We start from the raw sequence: 24,550 nt of genomic DNA, 5'->3' as shown, positions 1-24,550 counted from the left end.
ATGTTGGCGTGTTGCCATATTTAAAGCACTCCGTGCATGGCGCTGTCCAGAACCGACGTTGAGGCCGTTGTGGTGCCCCACGGGCCATACATGACAGGAGTTAAAGAAGGCTGCAGGTAAATAACGTGCAACTGTTTAGCAAGGGGCTACCGACAGTGTCTCCTCAAACACCGCTCGGCGAAAAATGCTGCTTGTGGGTCTCCACAGCAGACGCCTGGTCCACACACCTATGCTGACTGCTGTTTATCGGGGACGAAGGCTGGAATTTCCAAGCCAGTTCTGCGACTGGGCGTCCACTGCACGGTGACAAGCGGGCTTTTCCAGTGACAGATAGTCGTTGGCGTGTAGGGCGTGATTCACCTGAAAGTGAACACCCTGCAACAGTCGACGGCAGGGTTAAGACCGGAGGAAGGATCGTTTTGGTCTCAGAAACGTTATCGTGACACTCCCGCCGTGACATCGTCGTTCTGGAGGGGCACAGTGCATGAGCAGAGATATCCGTCGGAACCATTGCCACACCTACATGGAGTTTGTTTTCCCTCGGAACCTACCAGCAGAACAACTGAATCTGTGACACAGCTTGCAGTGTACGTGCGTGGTGTGAAAAGCACCAGGATGAGTTTGCTGTACTCCACCGACCACCAGGCTTCCCGGGCTTAACGGAATCGAGAATATGTGGGACCACCTGGCTCAGGCTGTTCGTGTCCTGGGTCCTCAACCGACAAACGTAGCGCAGCTGACTGAGGCACCGGCGTCGGCATGGCTCAGTACCTCACTGCCTCCTGCACGTTTCTCAGTTGTCCGCGCTTCGCGTTAATTGTATCCTCCTACAGTGACTCGCTGACGACACTCTCCCGTACACGACAGCATCATCAACAGCCGCAGATTGCTGTTCACTCTGCCCGTCACATCATTTATGTCTATACAGAACAACAGCTGTCTGTTACACTTCCTGGGACATTCCTGACGATACCCTTGTCTCTGATCAACTCTCGCCGTCGAGAACGTACTGGTATCTATTATAGTCTTTGAGCCACTCACATATCTGGGAACCTACTCCGTATGCTCATACGAGGCCCTTCGTTAACAGTGTGCAGTGGAGCACCGTGTCATAGGCTTTTCTCAAATCTAGGAGAGTGCAATCTGCCTGGCACCCTTCATCCGTGGTTCGCAGTATATAATGTGCGAAAAGGGCAAGCTGGGTTTCACACGGGCTTTCTAAAACCGTGCTGATTTATGGACATAGGCTTTTCGGTGTCTAGGAAATTTATGTAATCAGATTCAGAATACGTTCTAAAATTCTGCAGAAAATCGATGTCAAGGACACTGGTCTGTAATTTTGCACATCCTTTCTTTTACTCTTCTTGTACACGAGTGTCACCTGCGATTTTTTAAACTGCCTTAGGTTGGACCCATTACAGGTGTAATGTCTGAAGACAAATGTATATTGATCTCGTTGTATACGGGTGCCACTTGAGCTTTTCCCAGTCGTTTGCGAAATACTGCTGGGCAAGAGATAGACGATAAATGTGAATGAAGTAAGTAAAACCGAAATTGTTTTAACCTACTCGCTGCCGCTGAATCCTTTCCACGCGATGCGTCCTTGAACGGATCAAACAGGTAGCAATAAATGCTCTACAAATGTGGTTGATTTTTGAAGTTTTTCTTATGAGTTAATTACGCTGCAGACAGCTTCCATTCTGCATAATATCAGCAATATGAAAATGAAAATTCACGGAAGTCAAATCTGGATTGTAGGGACGACGACGTAGAGTCTCCCAGCCCATTATGGTTTCTTTTTCCTTCCAGTGGTTTCTTGGATCAGCTGTGCTGTGTGTGGGCGAGCATTGTTGTGTAATAATATCACGTCTTTTCTTTGACATTGGCGACCCTTTCCTCTCATCGCTGGCTTTACTTTGCTCATCAGTATGTGTGAGTGGTCAGCGCTGCATCCTGTACGCTGATCTTCCAAATAATCACCAAAATACAACTGTGGCATCTAGATGATGGCCAGAATCACTTTCCTCGCTGATGCTCGAGTTTTGAATTTCTTTCGGACAGGTGAGCTGGTGTGCTTCCATTTCACGCCTTGTCTTTTCGAGTCGTGTTCACCATTTTGAACGAAAGTTTCATCACACGTTAAAATCTCGATAAGAAAAGGTTCAATTTCACATTCGTAGCACTCTTTGTTTCCTGGTGTTGTTGCGTGAATTCTTTCGGGACTTAAGTTGGATTTGTTTTGCTGTACTTGAGCATGTCAAGTACAGTAAAGAAGGATCCTTTATTCTATGATTATATGTTAGCGGAACAAACACTGGTAGCACTTACTTCTGTAAAATATCTGGGAGTATGCGTGCGGAACGATTTGAAGTGGAATGATCATATAAAATTAATTGTTGGTAAGGCGGGTACCAGGTTCAGATTCATTGCGAGAGTCCTTAGAAAATGTAGTCCACCAACAAAGGAGGTGGCTTACAAAACACTCGTTCGACCTGTACTTGAGTATTTCTCATCAGTGTGGGATCCGTACCAGATCGGGTTGACAGAGGAGATAGAGAAGATCCAAAGAAGAGCGGCGCGTTTCGTCACAAGGTTATTTGGTAACCGTGATAGCGTTACGGAGATGTTTAGCAAACTCAAGTGGCAGACTCTACAAGAGAGGCGCTCTGCATCGTGGTGTAGCTTGCTCGCCAGGTTTCGAGAGGGTGCGTTTCTGGATGAGGTATCGAATATAAATAAAATTTGTTGCTGACTGTACTTTGTATTTTCATAAATAAATTGATCTGTAGCGTAGCGGACATTATTGCGGACATTATTGCCTATCGCACCTACCACATGGCAGAACTTGCAAAGAAAGACTTTGGTAAATCTGCGTATATGTCTACTTCTGCATTGTCTTTGTATACTCGTAATAAGAGAAAAATATCTGTTAATGAATCTGTGTTCATTTGAGTTAAAGGTAAAGGAGTATGTGAATATGTTAAATTTGTTGGAGACTGTACTTTGTATTTTCTTCCCGCGAACCATACGCGACTGGAAAAGGAAAGGGAGGTAATGACAGTGGCACATAAAGTGCCCTCCGCCACACACCGTTGGGTGGCTTGCGGAGTATAAATGTAGATGTAGATGTCACTGACAACGTTACGAACTGTGCCACTACCTATTGCAGCTATTTTGCTATTCAGTTCTAATGCAACACGTCTGCCATCAGGAGTAATGTCGTCAGAGTCGGTTTTAACCGAAGGAGGAGACACTTCAATTGGCCGGCCACGGCGTTTTTCATTTGTCACTGAAGTTCGATTGTTTTTGAACTGTCCTACGTAGTTATCGAATATTTCCGTCGTTCGCACAGCTTCGACCATACTGAAAAATCGTTAGAGAAAATATTTTGGCCGTATTCCACCTTCTGACAGGGAAAACGCATCGCTGAACGTTGCTCAGTTAATTTGGAAACTTTAACCGGACACGTCATTGTTAATTGCAACATTAAGGTTATAAATAACAGCCGCTCTCAGCTCATCTAAGTCACGCCAACCTAAAGTCATGAAACTACAAAAATTCTTCCTACAAACTACGCGACTTCATCAATTTGCCTTTGCAGGGGAAAGTTAGGAAGGAGTATGCACTTAGTATTTAATCTGTCATTTCAAGTTGATGAGAAAGTTAAAACAAACAAATAGCACAACATTGCTCATTTATTTACGAACAACATTTATCAGATACAGCTGAGTAACTTTTAACCCAAACCTTAAATGTCATTATATATATGACACTGCTCGTTCGTACTCGTAGCCGCATAATCTGGTAAGAGTACGCACTAACACCAATAACAAGAAAATGCACCATGACCTTCATAAACTGTGCCATTGTTGGGAGCATTTATCACACTTAATACAGTCTTCCGTGACAGACTCCTTTTAGTCTTCATCACACCTTGGGCAGTTCAAAACATGAAGTTGGATTAATAGACAATTGTGAAGGTGATTCGATAAACCCTATGCCAGGCACTCAGATATGATTTGCAGAATATCCATGTGGGTGTAGATCCCTCCTTGAATTGTGCCCTGGTTGTTGCTGAAGATATAGCGCAGTTTAATCCAGATTAGCCGTAGAGATTCTACGTTGTTCGTTACTGATATTTTGCCCCTTCTTGGTTTAGTTTGTTTTTCTAACAATGCGTTTTTGTAAGTAGACTCAAACAGAATTTCAGATGTTTTTGCAGCTTGCTTTAGATGTTCGAAAACCTTAAACTGTGCAGTTCACAAAACGAAAAAACATAGTATCCTATGACTACAACATCAATAACTCTCATTTTCAATCGGTCAAGTCACACAAATACTTCGGTGTAACACATTGTAAGGATACGAAATGGAAGCAGGACTGAATAAAACTCAAGACGCGTTCATAGGATTTGTAGACCTGGAAAAACGTTCGACAATGTAAAATGGTGCAAGATCGAAGTTCTGAAGAAAATAGCTCTAGGGAGAGACGGGTAATATATTCGCACAAGACCCAAGAGGAAATAAGAGTGGAAGACCAAGAACGTAGTGCAAGGATTAAAAAGGGAGTAAGACTTTGATATAGTCATTCGCCTCTACTGTTCAGTGAGTGCATCAAAGAAGCAATGAAGAAAATAAGACGGAGGTTCAACATTCAGACTGAAATACGGGATGAAAGGATATCAGTGACATGGTTTGCTGATAATATTATCGTCCTCAGTGAAAGTGAATTACTACAGGATCTGATGAATGAAATATACAATATAATCAGTGTAGAATTTGGGGTGAGAGTAAATCAAAGACACAAGTGATGAGATGAAGCATAAACGGGAGCAGTGAGAATCTGAACATTGGTGATAACGAAGTAAGAAATGTAACCATCACATTGTCTCAGTCAAAGGTAAAGATGGTGGCGGACTGTAATTCATTGTTAGAATTAAAGGGAAATATAATCAGTGCACAAAGATGATCTTTTTCGAACTATTGGTGTCACCCATACTCTAATATTGCTCCAGTGTGTGGTACCTGTCCCATATACGACTAGCAGGGGATATTGAACTGTTCATAAGAAAGTCAGCACGAAATGTTACAGGTTTGTTTGGCCCACAGGAGAATGTAACAGAGATGCTGAAGAAATTGGCAGATGCCTGAAGATACACGTAAGCTATCCCGAGACAGCCTACTTGCAAAATTTCTAGAACATACCCTAAATTTTGAATATGCGAGGTGTGTTCAAAAAAGTTTCAGAACTTTCGTAATTTCGCGCCAAAGGCGTGTTGGGGCGAAATGCAGTTGACATCCCTGCACACGCGTGTGCTTAATGTGTAACTGCGGGAAGTTTCATTGTTGTATGTCTGTTAGCTTATTGTTCAGTGCTGTATTGAGTAGAACGCTGAGTCGCACAGTTGGCGAACTTCGAGAGGGGATAGAGGAGCAATGCGCCTGCACTAAATTTTGCGTGAAACTCAAGAAAACTGCCGCTCGGGGTAGCCGCGCAGTCTGCGTGGCCTTGCCACGGTTCGTGCGGCTGCCCCCGTCCGAGGTTAGAGTCCTCCCTCGGGCATGGGTGTGTGGAAGTGGTGCAAGCCTAGGAAGCATATGGTGACGAGTGCTTAAGCCGTACTCGGTGTTACGGATGGTTCACACGTTTTAAAAACGGCCGGACGGAAGACGATCCACGTGCAGGACGTCCTTCGACTTCTGCCAGCAACACTTGTGTCAGGAACGTCAACGAAACTGTGCGTGCTGAACGAAGACTGACTGTCCGAGAGATTGCAGAAGAATGTAACATTGCAGTTGGATCGTGAAATCCTAATACAGCATCTTGGAACGTATCTTGTTGTCGCCAAGTTCGTGTCACGGCTCATGAGTCAAGAGCAGATAGACCTCCGACTCGCAATCTGAGAAGAGCTTTAGGATCACCCAAATGAGAACGAGATGTTCCTTAAGAAAATTACAACTGGTGATGAGACGTGGGTCTGCACTTATGACGTTGAGAACAAGGTTCAGTCTTCACAATGGGTAGGGACATGTTCTCAACGATCAAAAAATAAAAAAGCTTGTCAGGTCAGCTGGCCCTTGCAGACATTTTTTTTTATTTCCAAAGTTGAAAACCAAGTTGAGAGGACGAAGATTCGCAACGATAGACGCGCGGTCCAGCGAAAGGCCAACCACGTCTGCTCCCGGAAGTGGAAACGGTGTTGGGAGCGGTGTATCAGTCGTGGGGGAGATCATATACAAATAAGTGGAGGTTAGCGTAGAGAAGTTCCAGAATTTTTTGAACAGACCTCGTAGACGAAAGGTAGTGAATACTGGCAAGTGGTCTGCAAATGTTCGTACGGTTGCGTTCGCTTCCATTCGCTGCTGTGGAAACTGGGCTTAATAATAATATTCCCGCTGTGAGATGTTATTGGCAACTCTGTAAACGCTGAGCTGTGCACCGCTTACAGCCCAGGCAAAATTATTCTCGGAGGGACACATCAATATCTCCTTCGTGCCTGAAGTTGCTTCGGCCAAACTCCAACTCAGTTGCCAGGCCGATAGCTCGTTATCCTACTCCTCTGCAAGTAACACTTCGTCTGAAACCATCTGTACGGTTATGTAGGTTAAGACACTGCAGCCACTCATAATGGTGGGTCCACGTTTGCGAGTAACTGACGAGAAAAGAAATTCTGAATTTTGTGTGACACTCGTAACGTTGTAACTCTAATTTTGTTTAGCTGAATGTGTAAGATTGTTACTTTAATTTGGTATTCTGGATTATCGGTGCTAATAGACAATGAAAGTGGGTTAAAAGCCGTGATCTGTCTGGGGACGTTAACCGTGGATTACTGGGCAACTGTTTCATCAGATATTTAGCAGACTAACATTAATGATAATCTTTTAATAGTCATACAAAACCGGTAAAATATATATATAAAAAGGAGAATTTAAATAAAAAGAAAGAAATCAGTTTATACTTGGAAATTTATTTTAAGATTGTTCATTGAAATTTCAGCATATTATACGTGAGTTATAACTGAGCTGGTGCCTTATTTACGATTGAAAAGAATGTGAGATTGTAATCTTACGGAACACATAAAATATGGAGCCAAGATTTGGGAAACTGCATACAACACTCCATTCATAAAATAACACACGAAGAACATTGAAACATAAGCAAGAAGAAATTAACCACAACCAACAGATTCAGTTTTTACCCAAAGAAATTACGTTCATACCACAATCCTGTCCGTCATGTAATTACCACACACTGGTATACTAAATTCATATTAACTCTTTGTGAAGTCTTCGCTAAAAGAATAGCTGAGGGCTACTTTGGTGATTACACCACATGCTCCACGTGGTCAACTTGGTTTACACAAAGCGTACAACTCCACAATAATTTTGATAATTAAAATACATTAGATCGAAAAGCAATTGACAAAAGAAAAACCTTGAACTGGTTACTAACGTCTTACTATTAACCTGATGGGTCAAACAGTTATATAAGCACGTGGTACTGGTCTCGCAAAGTACACCCCACCTGGGTTGAACATAAAGAAAAGCATAAAGAAAAGTTGCTATATTAAAAAAATATTCTCAAGACGAGACGTTATAATCTCACAAGCATTCGCATTTAAGATTGATGAACTTAGTTAGAGTTACTGATCAACACGTGGTTCCACTTTACTCACAAAGTAGTAACAAAGCAACTACCGCAAAATAATCTGAATTTAACACGAGAATTACACTCCGCTGCACTTTAAGATAGCATTAGATATTTTAGAGCTAAACCTGAAATCAAGGTGATTAAATTTTCAGTTAGGCTGAACTTAAGAAATCCATTGTCCTACGGACTTAACAGACACGCGCTTAGCCGGAGATCTTACCACTTCAGACGCTCGCCACGGCCACACTGCAACTGCCTACTGCCGAGCGTGCTTCCTGAGGGAGGCTCCCAAAGACCAACGGAAGTGGCCAGAGGGGCAGCTTCCTATACCAACATGACAACGGACGGACAGGACCATACTAAGGATAGAAACCTCTTTGCTTTTAGGAAGCGTAGCTACCTGTTCCGACGTTGGTCCTACTGTTCTCTAGCAGACAGCCTTGTCTGCTACCCTCAAGCATGCAACTAGAAATACATATGCTCATTCATCCTCTCACACAAAAGGGAAGGGGGATGACAGTATCTTATCATATACAGTATATAAAAGAAAGCGGATGTAGGTTCCGTATGAGACTGTGTGACATGAATTACATATAAGAATTACATATAAACTGTGCTTTAAAGTGTAGTAGTGTGACAGATCGTTCTTGTTTATGTGTAAAAGTAACACGTTCCACTGCTCAGTCTCCTCCCAGATAGTCAGAAACGCCACAGTACATTTAGAAGAGGAATTTATTCCATAAATGGCAACAGATTTAAGAAATTAAACATGAAAGGAATCCAACAGAGACCTTTCATAACCCCAACGCTCCGGGAAAAGACTGTGCAGGGAATTTTCTGGCCATGCTAGGACATTCCCAAGCAGGCTTCTCACACCCTACTTAAACCAAAAGTGTAAAAGAAAAGGTAAAAGGACACCAGCTACTTGCTAAAACACAATAATTTCAACACATCTTTAGAATCTACCAATTTCAAACAGAAAAAAAAGAACACAATCTGTGACACCTATTTAAAAGGTAGTGTAGACCTAATTCGGTCAGCAAGTAAAAACAATGGTTCCTGTGTCATTAATATGAAAACAATTTCTGGTTGTTACCCTTATGGAGTTCACCAGTATTTGCTCATTGCAAGAGCCAACTGATCACAGAAAAATTTATGACTGTTTATTAACAAGCAAAATTTATGAAAATAGCAAAGGTGCCACAGCAATTAAAAAAAGAACATCAAATAACATCGGTATTAAAAAGCAGAACATAACAATGCACAATCTGCAAAAGCAACAAAATGATAAGAGAAAAAAACATGTTTTACAAAGTGGTTATCGCAAAAAAATTCTATATCGTATAAAACTAATAATTTGTAGAATTAAAATAACTATGTGGCACTCATTTAATCACTCTACTATATTTCAATTAGCTAGCAAACAATGAGCACTGTGTCATTATACTGAAACTACAATAATTATGTGATTGTTACCCTTAAGGGGTTCCTCACAGTAAATATGCCCCATGCAAAGGCTAATCGATCACAGTTCAATGAGAATAAAAATCTATCTGACTGATAAACGAAGCAATGCCACAGCAATGAATTTACGAAACAAAATATCACAAATCTAATACATCACACAAAAACAAACATTGATAAATAAAACAGTACAATAGTCGACATTTAAAACAAAAAAACACCTATAAATAAAACACCTGCAAAATACAAGAGTCAAAGTCTAAAAAAAGATAAATAGAACACCTGCAAAATACAAGAGTCAGTCTAATAAACACCAATAAATCGAACTCCTGCAAAACACACGAGTCAGAGTTTCTCTGACAGAAACACACGTATATGCACTGGACTAAGAACCGTATAATCACTGTTCACTGACACACTCAGTAGTTCCACTGTTCCGAGGCACAATATAAGGGAAAAGGGGGGGAGGGTTCGTCGCCGCAGCTGTCAGTAGGGATTTTTGTCCATCTGTTGCGTGCGATCCCGCCGTCTCTGCCCTCTCATGAAGTTTCTCTCGTGTCACGTACATCTCGATTTGGTTCCATGTTTGTATTGTCAAATTCGTGCGGTATCCTCGTTTGATACGCCAGGTTGATATTCTCGGGCAAGGATGACACTTAATGGCTCTTCTTTTGTGCCACCCTTAGCGACCAGAGAACATCGAACCAAGATTTACTGTCGCTTGACAGTAGGCATCCATCAGGAAATGTCGATAGGCGTCGTTGACGTCTGCAAGTTTCTCTGGGCAGTACCTGTCAAAAGGCTCCACGCCCCTTGTGTTGTTTCACCGCGGCCTTCTCGTCACGGTCGTGTGCGTGTGGTGCGTTGCCAGCAGATGGATTTCTGCGCGGTGGACTGCTCGCCCATCTCAGGTCATCGCCTCGAGGAAAGGTCGCCCGGGGCGGCCGCCCATTAGCTCCAGGTACAAGGGAAAGTGTTTGCCGCTTACTCTCCTTTTGTTGTCGGCCGCGCTCCCAAAGTGGCCCGGATGACAGCGTGTCCCGCTGGGAAACCCGCCAGTTTACAACTAGTCCGGCTGCTCCCGCTGCCTCTTAAGAGTTTTGCCGGTTCGCTTTCAGGTTCTCAACTGCATTCACAGAAATTTTTCATCATCCTTATGTGATTACACAATGTCATACATAATACCACTTAGTATTGTCTTTCACAATTTTTAAGAACAAAGTGAGACTTAATATTTTTTTTAAATAAAAAAATTAGATGAATCGACAATATAAAATAAAGTTTAAATGACTTGACAATGTAAAAAAAATAAAAGTGAAATGACTTGACAGTATAAAAATAAAAATTTAAATGAACTGACAATATAATATTTAAATCCACATCACTAATGTGGTTCACTTACGTTTTAATAAATCAAATGCTATTTATTAATTCACTAAAATGAATAGGATTATGCCTTGTGCAAGTATAGGTCAGGACAGCATAGGGTTCACATGTTATTTACACACACATACATGCACACCTGTTGTCTATTCTACAAACTAACTACCCATAAACATGCATTACTCAATATTCTACTTCTATCCACTACTAGTTAAGCCAATAAGCTACTTCAATGCTATTTCAACACCGTGTATATACCACTACAACATTGTTCTAATTCGTCCTCTTCTTGACGCTCGCGGCATACGTCTTGTCACATGATAAATATGGAGAACTTTCCTTAAACATACACATTAAAAAGAACAATGGTTATTTACACGCCAAAACATTTATACCAGTTCGCACACCTGAAAAGAGACTCGCAATTATACATTTATCATACTCATATATTCACACATAAAACAGTAAGAAAATTTCACCTAAAATTACGTTATCACAACAATTAATCACGCAGATGACTCTGAGAAGGTTAAAAATATTTGCATTATACAGGTTATATTACATTTTCTTACCCATTTTGCTGCGATTTCGTTCCTTCTTTACGTTACCTTTCGCTTCCAAATCAGTTATTTCGCCTGTGGTGGTTATTCTGGATTCATTTCTCATGAATGGCAAAATTGTGGTCACCTCTATTCTGTAAAACAGTATCATCTTAACATATTGAACTTACAACAGACACAAAAGATCCGAATCCTCCTGTAGTTTAAATGACAAATGTTTTGCTTTATCCTTATTACCTTAAACCAAGCTTTCCTTCGTTCCCATAATCAAAATTATTTAATCATCCTCCACCTTCAAGAGGGAAATTTCCTCAGTACAAATCATATAGGCTGCAGTGCATCCCGCACCAGCGAAAACAGTAAGCTGTAATGCTCACAGCATCAGCAAAACACATAAATATCGCTTTTCTAGGACAAGTATTAACGCAGAATAATTTTTTTTAGGCTTTGGCTCAACATCAATCAAGACTACAAAAAGGATCCATATTTCCGTTCCAGTCTCCATTTGCTGAAAAGCTGCTCGTATTTGACTACCACAATAATATTTCAGAGCCACGTAAATTACACAAACCACAATTCTTCTTTCACCTTGAAGGGAATCAATATACTTACGAAATCCACAGACAGCACTTTACGTACTCAGCTATAAAGAACAAAAAAGACATATATCATCAATATTAACATATCATCGCATATTGGAAGCCAATGGTTCAACAATCGTATTATCGCATCCTGTTTTCAAGATACCAAACTTACTCATTCCTTTCTCAGAGTTCTCCTATCTTAAAATATTCATACAGCACGCATACTATAGTAAGAGATCCTCATTTATACTGACAGATATAGAATAGTAATAGATAGATAGTAGCACTGAAAGCAGAAAATCGGAAACAAGGCTACTAACAGCTGGGGACCTGGGTTTGCCAGACCCATAATACCCACAGATCGGATATTCCCCTGAGTTTTCCTATCTTAAAATATTCATACAGCACGCATACTATAGTAAGAGATCCTCATTTACACTGACAGATATAGAATAGTAATAGATAGATAGTAGCACTGAAAGCAGAAAATCGGAAACAAGGCTACTAACAGCTGGGGACCTGGGTTTGCCAGACCCATAATACCCACAGATCGGATATTCCCCTGAGTTTATGCACTAATTCAGCAACGATCTTGCTTTCCTCAGGAGCGACTCTTTTCAATTTACACACAAAAAAAACATAAACAGCATTTTACTCGTTCACAAAGAAACCTTTTATCTTCACGTTTGAATCAAACTAAATCCTAATTGCACAAGGAGAGAAAAAAATTAAAACATCACTTCAATCCATCACATAGAAACATCTTTATCATTAATTTTTACCAACATATTATTCAAAATGCATACGTCACAAATTTAAACTAATCAATTCTTTCTCCTCACCGTCCTCTCTACTTCTCACTGTCCTTTCTACTCATTTGCCGTGTCGCTCATTTGTTCCGATCGGGCGCCTTCTGCGCTGATCGTTTGTCATTGCCGGTTTCGTTCATTTCCATTTGCTGGATTATGTCTAGGGTTAGCCGGCCGAATTTCAACATCATGAGGTGCTCCGCCTACAGTCCTATTCCCACCGTATTCACCGTGATATCGATTCTGGTTGCCGTAACTGTTCCGTTCACGATTCTGTCCACGTCCTCGATCATTTCTGTTGTTCCACCTGTGTTCGCGACTGTTACCCCAGTTTCTATACGGTCTGTCCCGATTATTGTTCCGTTCGCGTCGCGACGACCAGTCACGCCGTTGATTAGTACTACGGCCACGACTGCGATCGCGCTGCTGTGCCCCGTAATAACTTTGTGCCTGATTAGGCGGGCATTCTGCTGTATTATATTCCAAATCTTGGAGAAGTGTTTTAAACGTTTCCACGTCCTCTTTGCATCGTCCCGCAAGAATGACGTGCCGCAAGAGCATCGGCAATTTGGTGATGCATATCCTAATTAGTTCCGCAGGCCCGTATGGGTCGTATAGGAATTGATTTGCCTGCAGCATGTGGTCGAAGAGGCGTGCAGGGCTGCCGAAACCAGACTGGTTCAAATTTGGCAGCATAATTATGCCATGTTTGACCCTATCTTGTGCCGCTTCCGACCAATAGGCGGACAGAAAGGCTTGTCGAAACTCCCGAGTGGAGTTGCAGTGACGCGCTGCCGACCTCATGCGAATCGCCGGTTCGCCTTCCAAATAGCCACACATATATTCTATCTTATGTGAACTTGCCCAGTCGGGAGGAAGACAGAACTCAAATTGCTCGAGCCATGCTCGTGGATGTATTCCTTTTTGCGAATTTCGGAATATCTCAAACTTTCTCACCGTAAGGAAATGTTTGAAATCAAATCCCCGCATTTCCTCCTGGCGAGGCCCTTGAATGTTTCTATTATTCTCATGTCTGCCCCTCAAATTACATTCTTCCCTGTCGTCAAAATCTCCCTCGTGGCCGGAGTCCCTCTCTGCACTGTTCGTACGGCTATTTTTAATGCTATTGACGAGTTCGGAATCACACGCCATGCGGTTTTCCAGATGCGCCACGCGTTCTTGTAATTCGCCTGTTACAGCTCTGTTTTGCCTGTTCACTTCGAACTGTCCCTTCTGAAATCTCAGAAGCGAACGCACTTCTTCGGTCTCTGCGGCCGCTACCGGTGTAGTATTGTTCTCGCTTTCCGTCAGCTTCATCGTGCCTACAATGTCCGCTAATGCCGCAATCTTATCATCAAATTTGTCTCTTGTCCTCCGCCCCAGTCTGCTTCAATTGTTCTATTTGCTGTTCCAACGCGTGGATCGCTAAACTGTTGTCCGCTACTGTGTTGCTAACGGACGTGGGACAATGCGTTTCCGCCTCTTGGACTCTCGAGATTACCTGCTGGTGTTCCCTTTGGCATTCTTCCCTCAGCTCTTGGAAATTCCTAAGTAGCCGTTCTTCGCTTTCTTTAGATTCGGTATCGCCCCTTCGCTTGCTCTGTTCTAAAGCTTGCAGACGATCATCGATTTGTTCAAATGTACGGCCTAATTCTTTCATAATATCACTTTTTATCTCTCTTGCCAGATTGTTTATTCTTTGTGAGATATCATCGGACACTCTCTGCATCGACTTGTCGACTTTATTTGTCTGCTGGATTAGTTTTTCGTCTATTTGTTCGCCTAGCTCGCGGATCGATTTTTCGGATGATTCTTTTTGTTCTCGGAACGATTTTTCTGATTTCTGCGTCATTTGTTCGCCGAGCTCGCGGATCGATTTCTCGGATTTCTCTGCGTTTTCTTTATTTTGTTGCAATTAGGCTTTCATGAGTTCTGATACATCAATTTGGTTAGTTAGAGACAGATTAATTTCTGGCTCTGATGTGAGCCCGTTCGTGCTGTTTTGCATTTCGTCTGAAGTATTCCCCATTGCATTTTCGGAACCGCCCGACGCGTTAATATTGGAAATCAAATTATCCCCTTGGTCCATGTTGCTTAAGTTGTTGGACCGCTTACTTTTAGCTTGGTTACATGTTTGCATTAGTGCAATTTATACTCAGTACGCAACACACTAATCACAATAAATGTGTCCCCCAAAAATTACGACAGTCACACGAAAGATACCCAACCTAGTACACACTTTTTCACACGCAAAACAAATTTTAATCTTAGATCGAAACAGTGGAATTTACAAGCGAGAATAGAAAAAACACACAGACATATAAAACACACAAATATAAAAAAACAACAACAAGACAAACAACGCAACGCCGATCAACAACGCCGTGAATCTTTTGAAAGTCTGCTCGGAAACAACGCAGAAGTTGTTTGAGCGCTGTAGGGAAAAAAAATTAAGATTATAACACGCTCGCAATCTAACATTTCAGAGATTCCAGAGTCTAGCGGAATCACAGAACAGGGTCGCCATGTGTAACGTTGTAACTCTAATTTTGTTTAGCTGAATGTGTAAGATTGTTACTTTAATTTGGTATTCTGGATTATCGGTGCTAATAGACAATGAAAGTGGGTTAAAAGCCGTGATCTGTCTTGGGACGTTAACCGTGGATTACTGGGCAACTGTTTCATCAGATATTTAGCAGACTAACATTAATGATAATCTTTTAATAGTCATACAAAACCGGTAAAATATATATATAAAAAGGAGAATTTAAATAAAAAGAAAGAAATCAGTTTATACTTGGAAATTTATTTTAAGATTGTTCATTGAAATTTCAGCATATTATACGTGAGTTATAACTGAGCTGGTGCCTTATTTACGATTGAAAAGAATGTGAGATTGTAATCTTACGGAACACATAAAATATGGAGCCAAGATTTGGGAAACTGCATACAACACTCCATTCATAAAATAACACACGAAGAACATTGAAACATAAGCAAGAAGAAATTAACCACAACCAACAGATTCAGTTTTTACCCAAAGAAATTACGTTCATACCACAATCCTGTCCGTCATGTAATTACCACACACTGGTATACTAAATTCATATTAACTCTTTGTGAAGTCTTCGCTAAAAGAATAGCTGAGGGCTACTTTGGTGATTACACCACATGCTCCACGTGGTCAACTTGGTTTACACAAAGCGTACAACTCCACAATAATTTTGATAATTAAAATACATTAGATCGAAAAGCAATTGACAAAAGAAAAACCTTGAACTGGTTACTAACGTCTTACTATTAACCTGATGGGTCAAACAGTTATATAAGCACGTGGTACTGGTCTCGCAAAGTACACCCCACCTGGGTTGAACATAAAGAAAAGCATAAAGAAAAGTTGCTATATTAAAAAAATATTCTCAAGACGAGACGTTATAATCTCACAAGCATTCGCATTTAAGATTGATGAACTTAGTTAGAGTTACTGATCAACACGTGGTTCCACTTTACTCACAAAGTAGTAACAAAGCAACTACCGCAAAATAATCTGAATTTAACACGAGAATTACACTCCGCTGCACTTTAAGATAGCATTAGATATTTTAGAGCTAAACCTGAAATCAAGGTGATTAAATTTTCAGTTAGGCTGAACTTAAGAAATCCATTGTCCTACGGACTTAACAGACACGCGCTTAGCCGGAGATCTTACCACTTCAGACGCTCGCCACGGCCACACTGCAACTGCCTACTGCCGAGCATGCTTCCTGGGGGTGGCTCACAAAGACCAACGGAAGTGGCCAGAGGGGCAGCTTCCTATACCAACATGACAACGGACGGACAGGACCATACTAAGGATAGAAACCTCTTTGCTTTTAGGAAGCGTAGCTACCTGTTCCGACGTTGGTCCTACTGTTCTCTAGCAGACAGCCTTGTCTGCTACCCTCAAGCATGCAACTAGAAATACATATGCTCATTCATCCTCTCACACAAAAGGGAAGGGGGATGACAGTATCTTATCATATACAGTATATAAAAGAAAGCGGATGTAGGTTCCGTATGAGACTGTGTGACATGAATTACATATAAGAATTACATATAAACTGTGCTTTAAAGTGTAGTAGTGTGACAGATCGTTCTTGTTTATGTGTAAAAGTAACACGTTCCACTGCTCAGTCTCCTCCCAGATAGTCAGAAACGCCACAGTACATTTAGAAGAGGAATTTATTCCATAAATGGCAACAGATTTAAGAAATTAAACATGAAAGGAATCCAACAGAGACCTTTCACACTCGGTAGCATTAAGAAAGCTGAGTGGCATTATTTGGTTGTGAGGTGTAATGTAAATGATAACAGCTTCACATGTTGTGTTCGGATACCAAGATTTAAAAGCCTGAAGTCTTCTATTTCAGAAGTAAGGAGCGCAACAATCAAGTGATTTATGAACAGTAAGTGCACACATTTTTGCTCGGTTGATTTTAATTGGGGTTGCAATGTGCAGGTCAAGCAAGTGCCGTACTGTAGAGAGGTTGAGCAAGAGGAGCGTTTTTTAACAACTGTTTATCCTTATTTTGGATAGTTAGCTTTCTTATCTGAGAAGTAGTTGCGGGTAGCACTTGAAATGCATTACGAATTCCTTCGTCATTCAGTCTAATATCGCCCCCTCCCTACCCCTCTCTCACTCCCATCGCACGCACACACACACACACACACACACACACACACACACACACACACACAAACTAACTATATACCCTCCACCTCTCATGATTTAAAAAATAAAAGTGCTCCTAGAAAAATTGTTCACTCTACAGTTTATTTATGTGCCAAAGTTTATGATAATGTGGGGGCGGGGGAGGGAAGGCCACAGACGGCAGCAACGGGGGTAGGGCAGGGGGTTGTGGCAAATGTCTGATTGCACTCAGGAGCAATGGTCTAAGAAAGGATGGGAACCACTGTTAAAGTGCCTGTGAATGTGTACTGAACATAAATCTGGAAAACTGCAACAACTCACTTTTTGAATTTTTAAATTCGAGTTAACTAGTTTTGGAGCCGTTTCAGGATCATCTTCAAATGTGGCGCACAGAATTCGCGTCTTTACTTCTTTAGAGTGAATCTGGGTACTGGCTCTCTGACAAGAAGACAGAGAACTCTTTAATGTATCGCCACGAGCGGCAGTTACACGGCGACATGTACCGGGAAACAAAACCTCCTGCTTACCGTGGCAGCGTGGGCGGTATTGCTGTTAATATCCATCTGGCAACTTGCGTTTTAGTTGTCTGTTGGCCACTGGTCAATCTCTTTTCATCGTAAATATAAATACGAATTGTCACCATATATCACCAGCATAACGTTTACTACAGATGTACATTACAAAGATCTTCACTTAAAAATATAGCATACTTTGTTCGGAAACAATTTTTTTGATTTTTGTGCGTATAACACGACGGCGTGCTGAGGAGATAATGACTCGGTCTGTTTTATTTGATAAAGTCAGTAACATTCTACATCTTTACTATAGATATCTGCAGCCCTCTGCTGCTAGAGGGCTCCGATTTTGCGTAACATAGCGGTGTGTGACGTGACTATGTTTGTGGGTGAGAAAGAGCTCACAAAACTAAAAGCACGAATTCGAAGACTTCGTCCGCACATGGAGCACACTCTCCTTAAGCACGGCAGTGCCAAGCTACACACGAGCGCTGCGGCAATCCGACGTCCTTGTTTCACTGCCGTCGATCATCCTATAAACAGTCTCGATTTTCGTCTTTGTGCAAAACTAAGAAAACCTTCGAGCACTTCAATTGTTTCTATCGCAGCTGGGCAAGTACTGGAGTCGGAATGGCTTCTTATCACTGTCATTACCTCATTGACTCTATTCCTGTACATCTCATGCTGCAAAAGGCGTTTATTCGGGATTTTAACACGTGGTCACATTACTGCGTTTCGACAGTGTAATAATACTAACAAATTTCGCGTATTTCAGTGTCCCTCCCTTAAGTCTTTCAATTGGACAGCACTTTGGCGACTTGCTTATCATTAACGTACACCAGTTGTCCAACCGGGAAAGGGAATCGGCAGTTTAACGTGGAATCCGCACCACGTGTTGTTTCTACCGACTCCTCATATCATTGAGAGGTGAAGGCTGGATTAAACGCAGACTGAAAAATTTATTGGTTCAACTGGGATTCAATCCCGCGATTTTCGATTTGCAGCCACGCGCTGTGACGGTAGACCACCAGGTCCAACAGTTACGAGATGGTAATCGAACTGTATTGGCGGAGTATTTCGTCGTATTTTACGTCAAGTAAATGTGCTGTGGTGCAAGCCAAAGTAAATTCATGCTAAGGGCATCAATTTCTAATCCAGATAATGTGCAGCCAGGGCAGTACTGTAAGTGGAAATCGGACATTAATGCTCTAAGTAAAAATCAAAGTCTTCCATCTTTCGTAAAGAATTGCTATACATCTAGAAAACAAACCAAAATTGTGAAAACATTTCATACAAGACTACCGATAAATTTTTATGACTAAAAATAAACGGGTATGGTAATATACATGTGGTGGATGAAAAGTAGTGGCAGTTCGGTTGTAATTCATGCCAAACTTCATTGACTAAAATTCACTTTATTACATTTCCGTATCGCGTCTCGATCACCTTCCACACCCACATGAAAGATGTCATACACTGTCAGTGCATCCATCTGTGATGATGTCTCGCTAGGACCGCCATAGGCTGTCTTATCATTTGCTGTAACGCGTGCCACGAAATACTTCGTTCATTTGGGCGATCAGGTAGTAATTGGGGGGACTCCACCGGATGAATACGGTGGATGCTCCAGTATGTGCCGCTGCCACATACGCGGAGCTCCTGCACAGGGCTCGTCGTTTGGCGTCGTGCATTGTCGTGAAAGTTGGTGGAATGCAGCACCGGAAGGAAAGATAGTTGCGCGCTCCGACCACGTGCCTGCCCTTTCAGTCTTGACCCAAGCACGTTTTTCGTATTTCCCAAACATACTATTAAGGCATTTGAGCTAGCCTCTCCAACTTTGAGATAGTACACACCGCAACTGACTCAAACACGACCTATGCCGCTGACTTTACTACTTCAGCCCACCATCTATCAGCAACAGAAAGCGTTCGTACCAAATGACTCACATCCTTCATGTTACGGCATTGTGCTACTACTTTTTATCCAACGCATGCAAAGACGCATGTGTGAGTACTTGTTGTCTCCCATCTTGGTAGTGGGCTAATAATTGGGAGCTTTTGAAGTGCGTTATCTATATCGGTGTATCAAAAACAATCATCCGATCTGGCCCGTCTATATTTCTGAAAGTAAGAAACATATACAATGAATTTTGCTTTTTGATGAACGGAAACTGATAAAAAACATTTTTCATCCTTTTCATTGGTGTTCAATATGCATTCTTGAGATGCACGGAATGTGTCAATGCGGTGTTCAGATTGTACCAACACTGCAGCAAGCATGTCTTGAGTTACAGTTTCCACAGGTGCTGTTATCCGATGTCTCAGTTCATTTATTGCTGTTGGTAACGTAGGTACATAAAGAGTCTCTTACAAAACCATACATATGTAATCACATGTGGTCGGGTACGGTGACCTTGGAGGCCAGTAATCTACGGCCGAGTCAATTAGTCCAGTGTGACCGATCCATCGTTCAGTAATCGTTTGATTTAGAAATTCCCGCACTTCCAGATGCCACTGTCGCGGTGGCCCATCCCATTGGTAAATGAAGTCGTTCGAATCAAACTGTAGGAAAAGAAAGTTTTCAAGCATATCGAGATATATGCTTCGTATAACAGTGTTTCTGGCAAAGAAAAATGAATCATACCCCTTTTCCCGTTAAACTGCAAAAAACACATTAAATTTAGGAGGGTCTATTTTATGTTGTACAACTTGATCTGGTTGTCCCGTACCTCATATTGTCACATTATGACAGTTCACCTTTCCGTATAAATGGAATGTGGCCTCGTCACTAAACACTAACTGTGGGAGAAAACAGCCATCCTCCATCTTGCCGAGAGTAAATTTACGGAACTTCACACGATGTTATCACCCTCACGAAGAGGTCGCAGTAGCTGAATTTAATACTATTTGATGCATAAACGTCGACGCAGAGACGCCAGACGGACATCGGGGGCGTGCTGAGCTGTCGAGCTGCACGGCGAACGGATATCTGCGGACTCCTCGTGAAACTGTGGCGGATGCGTTCGACGCCTGTGTCAGGCACTCCGGGACGGCCCGGCGATTCGCCTTTCCGCAAACATTCTGTTTCTCTTAATCGTTGATGCCATCGTCTAATGCTCTGTGCTGTAGGAGGATCCGCACCATACCATGTACGAAAGTCACACCGTTGTTACTGCCCACACTGCGCAAAATGCAGAACACAAAACACTTTCTGTCGTCGCGACACCAGTTTTACTAGGACTGAAATGGGCGGACAGTGCTGCTGCCAAGCGGTAACCGTGTAAAGCCCCAGGGTTTCCTCTTTCCAGCAGTACGCTATTCACGCACATATGTGGAAATAAAATAATAGTTACTTTTTTTTTAATCGGTTGATTCCTTTTTGATACACCCTATATATTTACAGTCTAAACCGTACCACCAAGAAATTACCCCAGTGTGAAGGAAATCGGTAGATGTGATGCACGTGTAGAGGCAAACAAATGATAAAAATTGCAGGAAAATTGGGTGATTCATTCAGGAGAAAGTCATAACGCCTTGGTCCACCCTTCCACCTCTGGCCCTTAAGCAAGCAGCTATTCGGCTTGATCTTGATTGATAAAGTTGGTGGATGTCCTCCTGACGGATGTCGTACCATATTCAGTTCAATTGATTCGTTACATCGTCAAAATCCCGACCTGGTTGCAAGGAGCTGCCCATATTGCTCCAAAGTTGGGGAGAGAGGCGGCGATCTTGCTCGCCAGTGTATAGTCTGGTACGTACTCACAGATGAAACTCTCACCATGTGTGGTGCGTGAAATATCGTCGACACTGAAAGCGTTCCCAGCAGAGTTTAACCCCTCGTAAAGACAAAAGGTGGTCATACCGCATATTGAAGTCCACTACTAGGTGTCTGGATACTTTTGATCGGATAGTGTATTTCAGAATGTTGGCAGTGGCCAGAAGTTGGGATATTTGGCTTTCCGCTTAAGGCTGGTGCGGGTCGGGTCAAGATACCTCTAAAAGTAGAGACATCTGGCAGCATTAGAGGAAAATGTCCATCAAAGTAGCTGTGTTGCGCTCTCTACCTACGGTTGTTCTCGTGGGCGTCAGAGCCGCCGTAGCCAAGACGCCCCCTGGGTTTTACACTGCGGACACCGTAGTCGCGCCTGATGAGCTCTCCGAAATTATGAAATGTATTCGCAAATTTCAATTATGGTGGGACAACAACTGTACAATATATCGTAAACATGCAGGATGTTCCTAAACCCCCGTTACAGACTTCTAGTGTAGAGGGGGACTGAGTACACAATACTCGTATTCTGAATTGGAACCCATCTCCTGTAACGCACCGTTTCCTCGCCACAGCCATTTGAAAACATGTTGGTAACCCGACCACTTGTACAAGTAAGTTATTAGGTGTGACCGAGTACATCAATAGTTCCACAATTCCACTCATTAAAAGGAAACTTAATTAGTTTTCAGAAACACTGTTCTTTACAATACGGCCTTCTCCAAGTCAGGTGCGCTGCGTCTCTTTGAAGCACTACAGTCACCCCTGCAGACGGTGAACGCACCATTTTCTCAAAGTCGTTGCGCAGTTGTGGCGAAAAGCGTATGCCATGAAGTCGGACGCTGCGGAGAACGAGCTTGATAAAGGCGACGAGCTTCGCCATACAGAAGGATCATGTCGGTGTATTCGGCAAAAGTGCACTCCGCAATGTTGCTCTAATACTGACAGACACGTGAGTGACGCACGAGCCATGTCAGAGTGGTGGGACAGACGGTAAATGACATTCGACGTAAGCACCTCCACGCACCCCCTCCAACTTTCAGTGATGGCAGTATAGACCAAAACAAGAAAAAATGTGCAGTAAACATGGACTCTAAACTGCATGCTTCTGGAGCTATAAGCACTTGTTCAATAGTGGAGATGGGTTTCACGCTAGCGAAGATGAACAAGTGCTCATGGTTCATGATGTATGCATTTTAGAGCCTATGTGTACTGCACATTGTTTTCTTCTTTCGTTCCATACCACCGCCTCTGAAAGTTTCCTGTCCTACATCTTAGCCACAACGATAACGGTACATACTGTCAGAGGTAACAGAAAGGTTTTCTGTTATAGTTTTCCGGTACAAGGACATAATCTCAAATTTATACATTTATACATCTGCATCATCTTAGAAAGTTTGTAACATCTTCGTGGGATCCCTCTATTTTTGTAGGCGCCGGTGCCTATAACTTGTAGCGTCGCTAGATGGCGTTTTCAAAAGTAGATTCCTATGTAAAACCTTATCAGTTAAGTCCCCTGTACAGCCTCGAGTAGTGTGGAGCGTGACTTGTGAAACACCCTGTATATAGAATGAATAGCATCAGGGAATGGACTAGAACGCTGTCTCACTCACTTCTTTTCTTTTATGTCCTTCAACTCGTACAGCTGCTGTCTCATTTCTGGTGGAGTTGTAAGTAATGTTTCGCTCGCTGTATTTTTTTCCTGGTAGCATCTTAAATTCAAACTGCATATTGTGGTCAACATTGTCAAAAGATTTTTCTGTATATAAAGATGTTATAAATATGGGTTCTGTTCCCTCCAAATTGATTTTCCTCTAGATCAGCTTCTGGAAGGTGCTTCATTCCTCTGTAAATAGTTTGTATCAGTATTTTCAGCTAGGAGTTATCATAGTGGTGGTTTGGCAGTATTCGCACTGACCACGATTTGCCTTATTTGGTTTTGGTGCTATTACGTCTCTCGTTTAGTGTGAGGATTTAGCGGTTATTTCAGCTGGCGTAGACGTTCAGGAGTGAAGCAGCAAATCCCGGCAGAGTGAGTCGCCGCGAGTTCCGGTACAGCCCTCTGGTAGCGAAGCCCTGCGCTATAGACGACTGACTGTGTGAGGGACTAGTAGCGACACCTAGCAGCGATGTGATGAATACGAAAATAGTATTGCTAAAAGTTTTATCCACGCCTTTTAGCATTTAGAATGGAGATATGGCACGGAATTTATTAGCAAAAGAAAACAGCCATAGTAGCAGTCACTCTCTTGCAATTCAACGTCAATGGTACAACAATAATAGACCAACTGAATCTGTAGAGGTAGTAATATAATTTCTTTTCTGACCTGCAAGAAACTTTCATATAAAGCTGAGCCTGAGTGGTTGTCATGTAACTACCACCAGAAATATTATATGAAACGTGTAGAGCTGCCAGTAAAATCGTCAAGAAATTCATTTTTTAAATGTTAAATGTCATCGGTTTATTTTAGCATTCAGCTCACATAAAACCAGGACAATTATCCTCTTTCATGCAAAGAAAGAGTTTATCTCATTAGTGACCTGTGTCCTATCATAATCTCACTTTGACACTTGAATAATTTGAAGAAAAAACAAAGTCTGTGTTTGTTTTGAAAATACAATTAGTGACAATATACATTTATAAAAGGCATTGAGTGTGAACTGTTACGAAACGATTTCTGTTACAGAATTTATTTATTATCATATAATCAATGAGGATACTAAAAAGAAAAGGCAGAGTGAGACACCTGAATTTTTTTTTTCCGCTGTTCGATTGTGCGATGGTCTTGATATAATGTTTTGCATTTCTTTTGACATAGAAATAATTGATCCTGTTTCAGGACTGAGAATGTGCTAAGTAAATATGTTATAAATGTATCAGTATTGCAGTCAAACTTATTTTTCTAATTACTGATTGTTAACTACAAGAAAAACAGAAGCTGTTTTGGTATTTATCTTAGCAGCATTTAGCACAAAAACGGAAATAAAACGTATTAGTTTTTTTAGTAAGGATTTTATTTCATTGTTGTAATCCTACAAATGTTCATGATACTATGCAGTTTCTTTTGACAGTGAGATATATTATGTAGAAAGTACCCTGAAAATATATGTAGATCTGGTCTGGTGA

This window comes from Schistocerca cancellata, chromosome 11, assembly GCF_023864275.1.
Source record: "Schistocerca cancellata isolate TAMUIC-IGC-003103 chromosome 11, iqSchCanc2.1, whole genome shotgun sequence".
NCBI lineage: Eukaryota > Metazoa > Arthropoda > Insecta > Orthoptera > Acrididae > Schistocerca > Schistocerca cancellata.
Note: the sequence above shows the minus strand (reverse complement) of the source record.